The sequence below is a fragment of the Cryptomeria japonica genome, unplaced genomic scaffold, assembly GCF_030272615.1.
Source record: "Cryptomeria japonica unplaced genomic scaffold, Sugi_1.0 HiC_scaffold_1544, whole genome shotgun sequence".
NCBI lineage: Eukaryota > Viridiplantae > Streptophyta > Pinopsida > Cupressales > Cupressaceae > Cryptomeria > Cryptomeria japonica.
The window spans coordinates 8,475-17,464 of record NW_026729924.1 but is presented as its reverse complement, the minus strand read 5'-3'; the positions used below and the strand labels follow the sequence as shown (position 1 = coordinate 17,464).

The window sequence follows — 8,990 nt, the reverse complement described above, 5'->3', positions numbered from 1 at the left end:
ACATCTAATAATCATTTCTACTTGTTTGTACATTTGCACCTTTGCTCTGCCTCGACAATGTCATTTATGTAATATACATTCGAAACTAAAAGCAATAAATGAATAATAGTATGGATTATAAAAATCTGATAATATTAATAAAATATTTACCAATAATTATAAATATTTAAAAACATGTGTCCTAGCATGAACCTAGCAAACCCGTGGTCCCCGTTTCTACAAGACATTTGCCTCTGACCACGCGATATGAAACGAGTAAAAAGAACACGAGGACGAATCCTTCAAACAGATTCAGTTCACAATGCATTGTATTTGGCCTTACACCCAACTAGGTAAAGATACCTTTTCTCTACTGCTGCCACAATTTCTTTGTTCAATGACAAGACTCTTCACATGGCTAATTCAGATTATCATCCCCCATTATGGCTAAAAACAATGCACCAAAGCTTTCTGTACCAAAAAAGGATTAAAATGTCGCACCATAAGAGGCCCCACACACGGGTATTTCAATCTATTTGATCTTATTCTTCTGCAACTTCAACATCAATGTTGGAAACATGATTGCATCTGCAAACAAGGAGGACCAAACTCCAGACCTTAGATGCTACCAACAATATATGTCTTTCTGATTTTCTGTTGCAAAGGTACAGCAGAGCTTTGAATTTATTATTGTTGGTCTTCTTGTTAAGATATCAAGATTGTTTTATCATGTTTTTTGCGCTTTCTTATATTCTGATGGATCATAGAGAGTGATCCGAAACATTGATACAAAAAACAGATACAATCGAATTCAAAAAAACGACAGTAAAGATTTGTTTTGATCATGGAGAAAACAGGGTTAAGTATGCCTATGAAGAGGATGGAAGTGGATCCTCATCACATTATGATGAACAGAGTAAGGTCATACAGGCCTTCATTCACACAAAAACTGGAGACAATTGCAGAGGAAGGCAACGAGGATTTGGCGGCTGCCTTTGGTAAGGCTTGTAGAATTCACATGCAAATTGAGGGTAAGAGTAAAGGAGGGTTTCCATTTTCTCAGTGAACTTCTCAGCTAATCCTGTGGGTTTGTAATATCTCAAGGTTTGGGTTTAGAGAAATAAAAATTGTGTGTTTATATGACATGTAATATGAAGGATGATGTGAGAGAGCCTTGGGAGTTCAAATCGATGTAAAATACCTGTGCTTTTACAGATTTTTCTCTTAGTTTGGAATGGAAAGATCTTCATTTTTAATTAGAATGTAATCTAGAATCGTTTGTGATTCTATTGAAGGTTTTTTTTTAATTTGAGGAGAAAAATCATTTAAAATATACAATTTTTCAATGTTATCAGATTTTTATAATTCATTTGAATTCTTTTAGTGGCTTTTGGATTTGATTGGGTATCTGTTTTTAGCATCAACATTTCAAATCACATTCTATCATCAGAATATGAAAGAGTGTCAAGAGATGTAAAAATGATAAATCAAAGAATGTGATCCGAAATGTTGATACTAAAAACAGACACACAATCAAATTCAGAAACTACTAAGAATATATAATATTTATTTATTCAAAGAAGATTTCACAATAGAATATCTTATCATATAGACAGCAATACATAATACTAATTAGAAATAAGTTTCAAAAGAACCTCAAGAATGTTATATAAGGGATATAAAGAACTCATCAAAAGGTTTACCTTAGAAAATCTCCAGCTAAACTAGATCAAATAGAACGACAAAGGAAATAAAAATATATCAACAATTCAAAGAGGTTCAGCCTATTGGCTCGTGCCCTCGTATTGAGTAGTAAAAAATACTTTGTGAAGGCCCTCGCTGGGCTGACAGCTTGCAGGCTTCATGCCTTTGCTGGGTTGTCGTGCTCGCAGGTCTGAACCTTCATTAAAAAAATATCTATATATATCAACAATTCAGATCCATATAAATACAGAGATGATGTTGATAAACCCAAATGTAAAAATTAGTATAAAAGACATAATGTTGATATGAATGTCCTTCCATAATCTCCCAGATGGCCAGCTGGTTGAAATGTAGCTTTAGAAAGACCATCAGCTCCCTCATTTCTTTCTTTCTATACAAGATAAAGAGATCTAGTATTTGTTTCAGGTGTTTGCTTCGGAGTCTTCTGTCATTCATATTAATTCTAATGTACTCTAGATTTGTTTATGATTCTATAATTTTAGAATACCAAAATCATATTCTGAATATGTGATTTGTATTCAAAGCAGATTTCAGTGTCCAAGTGAGTAATATAGAACATTAATAATTGATACTGATCGGAAATAAGTTTCAATAGAAGCTTAAGAATGCCTTGAAAAAGATATACAGAATTATTCGGACAATCTGCTCCTTGCTATAATGTTTTCTTCTGACAATGTCTTCTCTTGCAGCTTTTGCTGCATTCTTCATTTGTAATCTGCATTTTCCTTATATAAAAAAAAACAATACCCAAAAAAATCCCCAGACGAGAGAAAATAAAGATATATCAATCATTCAAATCCATATAAAAACAGAGATGATGCTGACAAATTCAGATAGAAAAATTAAGCATAAAGGACATAACGTTCGAAGGAATGTTCCTCCAAAGTCTCCAAGACATGCCAAATGCCTATAACTAGTTGTAATCTTAGAAAGATCGTCAGCTATCTCATTCTTTTCTTTCTATCACCTCATAGATGGGCCCATATCCCATTCATCAAAATAGTTCATAATCAAAGAGTTCACAACGTTAATAAAAGGTGGATGGAAATAATCACTTTCTTAAAGTTTAGTTGCAGCTACAACTCAAAGTAAATTACATTATAACAATAAAAAATATCATTAAGCAGTAAGAACTAGAACAAATGAGGTTATTCAGATCCAAAGTTTCCATAAGAGGACCATCCCATCCATCATACATCATTAACATTATCTTAATTGTCTTACCTTAACAATGTGAGCAGGAGAAATACAAAGAGAGGATGTAACCAACCTCACTAACCATGATGTCTTCTTATAGGAAGGAGAGAGGATTGAGAATGGGCATACTCATTGCCCCAAGATAACCAATTTCATCCTTGATGATGCCCATGAGGTAGAGATCATCATCCAAAGAAGGTGGGCGTTGGAGGCACCCTGACAACAACATAAGGGGCATTACCCTAGTGATCTAGCGAACCCTATAAGTGAGCAACATCAAGTGTAACTTTATTCACTTGCACTTGAATATGCATAAACATATTGGATTGCATCATAGCTTTAGTGTAAAACAAAAAAATATGATCAATAGAAGAATTAGAAAAACTTATAAAATTTCTCTCTTTCCAAACACTAAAAGGAATCTCCAATTTGTCAATCCCCTAAAAACACATATGCTAAGAAAAAAAAGCTCAAGCCTAAAAGACTTGAAGAAATCATGAATTGGAAATCCAAGCATCTTGAGCTTTGGGATGGAACTAGAAAACATGTTTGAGACTCTTCATGACCACAAAAAGGACACCGGGGATTTAAAATCCCCAAGTGAACTAACTTGGAACCAATAGGGGGGAATGTAACACCATTTTCTACAAAAAAACATTAATAGTAACTTTAAACCTAAGACCCAACAAAGTTATTTATGCCTTTAAACCTAGACCACCTTTAAGTTTTATGATGTGAACTTAATTTATAAAGATCATAACCCCAACACCATTAACAGGTAGGTCACCCTGATAAGAATATTAAAATAAGCCTACTCTCAACTTTTATCAATTTACTTGACAAAAAAATTTCTTTTTTATTTTTCTTAAGATTTTGCTTGAGACCATCAAGAACGCACATTGTCTAAATAACATACTGAAAGAGTTGGATAGACTTATCTTCAAAAATAAGATTATTGTGATCAAAACATATACCCCTTGCCATGATCAGTTGGAGAGATTTAATCTATTTAACAAGAGGAATGTTAAATCACTTGTTCAAACTTTCATCTATCCATTTTATGTGTGGTGGCAATTGTGTTATCCTCCCATCTAATCAGTATGTTTGTTTTATGTTAGATCTGTTAACCGATATACACACATAGGATAGAAAAGGGAAAAGTTTGGAAACCATTAATTCCCCCCCCCCCCCTCTCAATGGCATCTTGTGTTCAACATATTGTACATTGTATTCCTCTCTCTCTCTCTCTCAGGACCCCACATAACACCTAATGACATCATGTAAGGTCCCTTAGAACACATATGACCCCTTAAGACCATATGATGTTCTAACACATGTGTGGACCCATTATGACCCTACATGAGCCCCAATGATGCCATATGAACTCTTCGGACCATGTATGATATCTCAAGGGGTCATATGGTGTTTTAACACGTGTGGTTCAATTAGGACCCCACGTGACCCCTAACAACATCATGTGACATCTCTTCCTCTCCCCCCATCTCCCTCTCTCCCTTTTTTTATCCCTCTCCCTCCCTCCCTCCCTTCCTCCCCCATCTCTCTCTCTCTCTCTCTCTCTCTCTCTCTCTCTCTCTGGACCCCACACAACACCACATGACTCGTGAGGATCATATCATGTCCTAAGGGGTCATATGGTGTCTTGAGGTGGCAAGATGAGCCATTATTAAAATATAAAAAGCAGCGCCAATACTGGTTACAAAATTTGATGCCTAAGGGGTCATATGGTGTCGTAAGGGGTCATATGGTGTCTTAAGGGGTCGTAGGACACAATATGATCCCCAAGGACACATTACATGACCCATAATGATACCTAAGGGGTCATATGGTGTCCTAAGGGATCATAGGACACTGTATGACCCCTTAGGACATGATATGACCTCTAACGGCACCTAAGGGGTCATATGGTATCCTAAGGGGTCATACGACACAATATGACCCCTTAGAATACAATATGACCCATAAGGACACCTAAGGGGTCATATGGTGTCTTAAAGGGTCATAGGACACTGTATGACCCCTTAGGACATGATATGAACTCTAACAACACCTAAGGGGTCATACGACGCAATATGAACCCTTAGAATACAATATGACCCATAACAACACCTAAGGGGTCATATGGTGTCCTAAGGGGTCACAGGACACTGTATGACCCCTTAGGACACAATATGACCTCTAACAACACCTAAGGGGTCATATGGTATCCTAAGGGGTCATACAACACAATATGATCCCTTAGAATACAATATGACCCATAACAACACCTAAGGGGTCATATGGTGTCCTAAGGGATCACAAAATACCACATGACCCCTTAGGACACGATATGACCTCTAACGACACCTAAGGGGTCATATGGTATCCTAAGGGGTCATACAACACAATATAACCCCTTAGAATACAATATGACCCATAACGACACCTAAGGGGTCATATGGTTTCCTAAGGGGTCACAACATACCACATGACCCCTAAGGATAACATACGTCCCATAACGACACCTTATGGTGTCGTAAGGGGTCATAGGACACAATATGACTAGCATGCTCTCCCTTTATCTCCCTTACTTTCCCATCCCCCCTCTCTCTCTCCCTTTTCCATCCTCTCTCCCTCCCCCACTTTGTCTCCTTTTCCATTCTCTCTATGCCCCCCTCCATCTTTCCCCCTCTCTATTTCCCTCTCCCCCTTTCTCTCCCTCCCTCTCCCTCTCCCTACCTCCCTTTTCCATCCTCTCTCTATCTCACTCCCTCCCCCTCTCCCTCCCTCCCCCTCTCCCTCTCCCTCCCTCCCTCTCCTTCCCTCTCTCCCTTCACATTTTCTTTACTACAAGAAGTGCATGTGGGGTTTTGTTGAGTTAAAAGCATGTACGGGGTGCTAAGAATATTAACGTTGGCATGCTAAACATTTTTACAGCTAAGAGCGCATACAGGGTTACTAAAAATATCGCGTACATGGTTCTGGGACATACTTTTAGCTGCCCAACAACCTCAACGGCCTCGAAAGAATTTTTTGAGGTCGTTGAAGGCCCCACTGCAACTATTACTGCCCTTCTATGACTGTTTTATACGTTGAAGTAAGTGAATTTTTTGTTTTGCATCATTTCAAATGATTGAATTCTTGTTCTTATTAGTTTGGTCAATGTTATTGTGATTGTTTAATAACTTTGATTCAAAAAAATAATGATAATGCTCAATTTTATGGTTATTTGATTGTTTAAGAACTTATGTTTACATATATATGTAAAATGATTCTATTTAGGACAACCGATATTAACGATGGGAAAGAACAGGCGAGGAACAATGGAACAACAAGAGGCTGAAAAGGAAAGACAAAGGCAACGTATGAAGAAATTATGTGACATAAGAACAATGGGACAAGAAGCTACATCATCCTCAACATCTCAATTCGATTTAACAAACGAACATAATGCACCTAATGCAATTGAAAAAGAGATTTTTGATTTACCGTATGCACCTACTGCAATTGAAGAAGAGACCACATTGAATAATCAATTAAATGATGAACATACACCAGCTCTATTTGATGAATTGAATGTACCCAATGCACGCAATGCATTAATATTAACACCTCCTAGAATCATTCGTAGCAAACAAAAGTATCTAATTGACATCAATGAGAATATTTTGAAGCCAATACCCAATAAAATGAATGAATGAACTTGTAGGAGAATGGTTAAAAGAATATGGCAAAACTATTTTGAAAACTTAAATCAAACTGCAAGATGCCAATTAATTGTTGAAATGATTAAAATTTTGAATTTTAGAGAGACAATGAGAATTCTAGGCCTAAGATCATTCAAAAGTAATAGCGAAAGAACTATTGTGAGAAATCTATTTGATGCATATCAAACTATTGGTTCAAAATCATATTCTAAAGATTCTAATGTTACTCAACGTGTCATTACATCAACCATAATGAGCAAGAAATTTTTTTTAAAAAAGTGTTTGATAAGCAAAACAAGTAAGTCATTAAACATTAGTAGAGCAACATTACGTAAAGCATTAGAGAGGCAGGATAAAATACAGGATCCTAACAATAACTCTCTCTGGGCATTCTCGGGTAGACTACCACGCAAAGACAAGGTTGTTGTTGATGCACTAAGAACATTAATTGAATTTTTTTGTCATGACAACACAAGGGTTTCGCCTAACCCAAGAGATGTTGTTAGAAGACAAATCGGATCTAGAAATCGTGAGCCACATGCCAAACACTATTTGGATATGACTCAAACAAAATTTTATGAAAGATTCCTTGAAAATTTTCCTCAAATAATAATTAGTCAAAGATTTTTTGAAAGGGGAAAACCTTTTTAAGTTAAGATTAATCATGTATGCACCACGTGTTATTGTAGGATGCATATTGAATTTTCTATGCACTATGATATTTATCGTCATATATGTTGTCCTTTGCACACTAACAATGTTTTGTAGGAATGCAATATACAACCACCTCCTAAGTCACCAAGAGAATTTATTTCAAGTGTGTTATGTAAAAGAGATGATGATTGCATTTATTATAAGATGATGTGTTTGAAAGGTTCTTGTCCTACATGTGGTGGTTTGCAACATTTGCCAAGATGTCTACATTTGGATAGCACACATGAAATTGGTAAGAAACTAGTATCTTTTGGAAAGTACAAGACAGTGACATATGGGGTTAAAGATGGAGAAGAATTGAAGAGATGTGAGTTAGTGAAAAACGACATATTTGTAGCTGATTTTATGAGAACATTTCAAGAGAAACTAGTTTATGAGTACATAATGCATATACATAGAGCTCGATGGTTAGATGACCAATTCAAGTTATGAAAGGACACATTTCCTCTTGGTACCATTGTTTCTATAGTTGATTTTACTGAAAATTATACACTACAACCTCGAAATGAAGTGCAATCTATGTATTACCATTCTACACAAGTTTCTATTTTTGTACACAGCATTCATGCATGCAGATGATAGCACAGAGGAGGATAGAAAGGTTGTAAGAGAGTATCACTTCTACATAAGTGATGATCGTACACATTTGTTAGAGTTTGTGCAAGGATGCTTTAAAGTTTTCTATGATAGTTTAAGGGAAAGGAACATATGATACAACCAACACTTAATATGGTCAGATAATTGCACCTCACAATTTAAGAATGCAAGGATGTTTTATTGGTTGAGTAGGATGCATGTGACAAGCGGTGTACAACATTTTTGGAATTTCACTGAGGCTGGACATGGAAAGAGATAGCACGATGGTATAGGAGCATGTGTAAAAAGAGCACTAGCTAGAGAAGAATTGAAGTAAGGAGGTGGTGCTAAGTTGACAAATGCAGCAACAATTGTGTGATGGTGTATCTCTACAATGGTACAAGGTAATGCAGGTACATCAATGGTTCATAGATATTTTTGGTTGATCATTGATTCTGACATTGAAAACTATCAAGCTTGATGTACAGTTGTAGGATCCAGTGGCATGCACTCATTTTAAAGTTCAAATGCAAGTTCACCAGTAATTTATACTAGACAGATTGTATGTGTTTGCTCTTCATGGGGTAAGTGCACCAAGATGGTGAACAAAAAGGGGGGTATAAGTGGCCACTTTTTTTTCTAAAAATGGGTAAACCTGAACTTCAAAGAGATATTTGAAGGTCATGCACTAAAAAATAGGAGTTGAGAAAAGAATAAGAATTGTAGTGCTCTGAATCTAGTTTCTAAACTTCTAAAGTTTTTAAAAATTGGATAAGATTAAGAGGGTCAAACCTCTCATGTACGAAAAAATGTTCTTGTTGGTATCATGGATGTGTTGCATTAGTTTTGTCATTGATGTCAACACTTATCCTTCTGGAGATCTTTGGTTATGTTGAACCGACACATTGTGTTCATCGGCATGTTCAATGACTTATGTACAGTCACCGATATAGTGTTCACCGACAGGTTATATTGTTCACCGGCACTGAGGATGACTTGTTATCATCTGGAGATCACTTGGTTATGTCAAAGACATGGTTTGGATACTTGGTTTTGATATTTTGGTTAATGGTCTAATCGGGTTGACATATTTGT

At 36.2% G+C, this 8,990-nt stretch overlaps 1 long non-coding RNA gene across 1 annotated transcript; it reads left to right on the top strand.

Moving 5' to 3' along the window:
* The first annotated feature begins 300 nt into the window (after nt 1–300).
* LOC131031575 (uncharacterized) lies at nt 301–1,122 on the top strand. The gene is made up of 2 exons (XR_009371323.1): nt 301–644; nt 779–1,122. It is a non-coding gene; the product is annotated as an uncharacterized LOC131031575 (long non-coding RNA).
* The last annotated feature ends 7,868 nt before the right edge of the window (nt 1,123–8,990 follow it).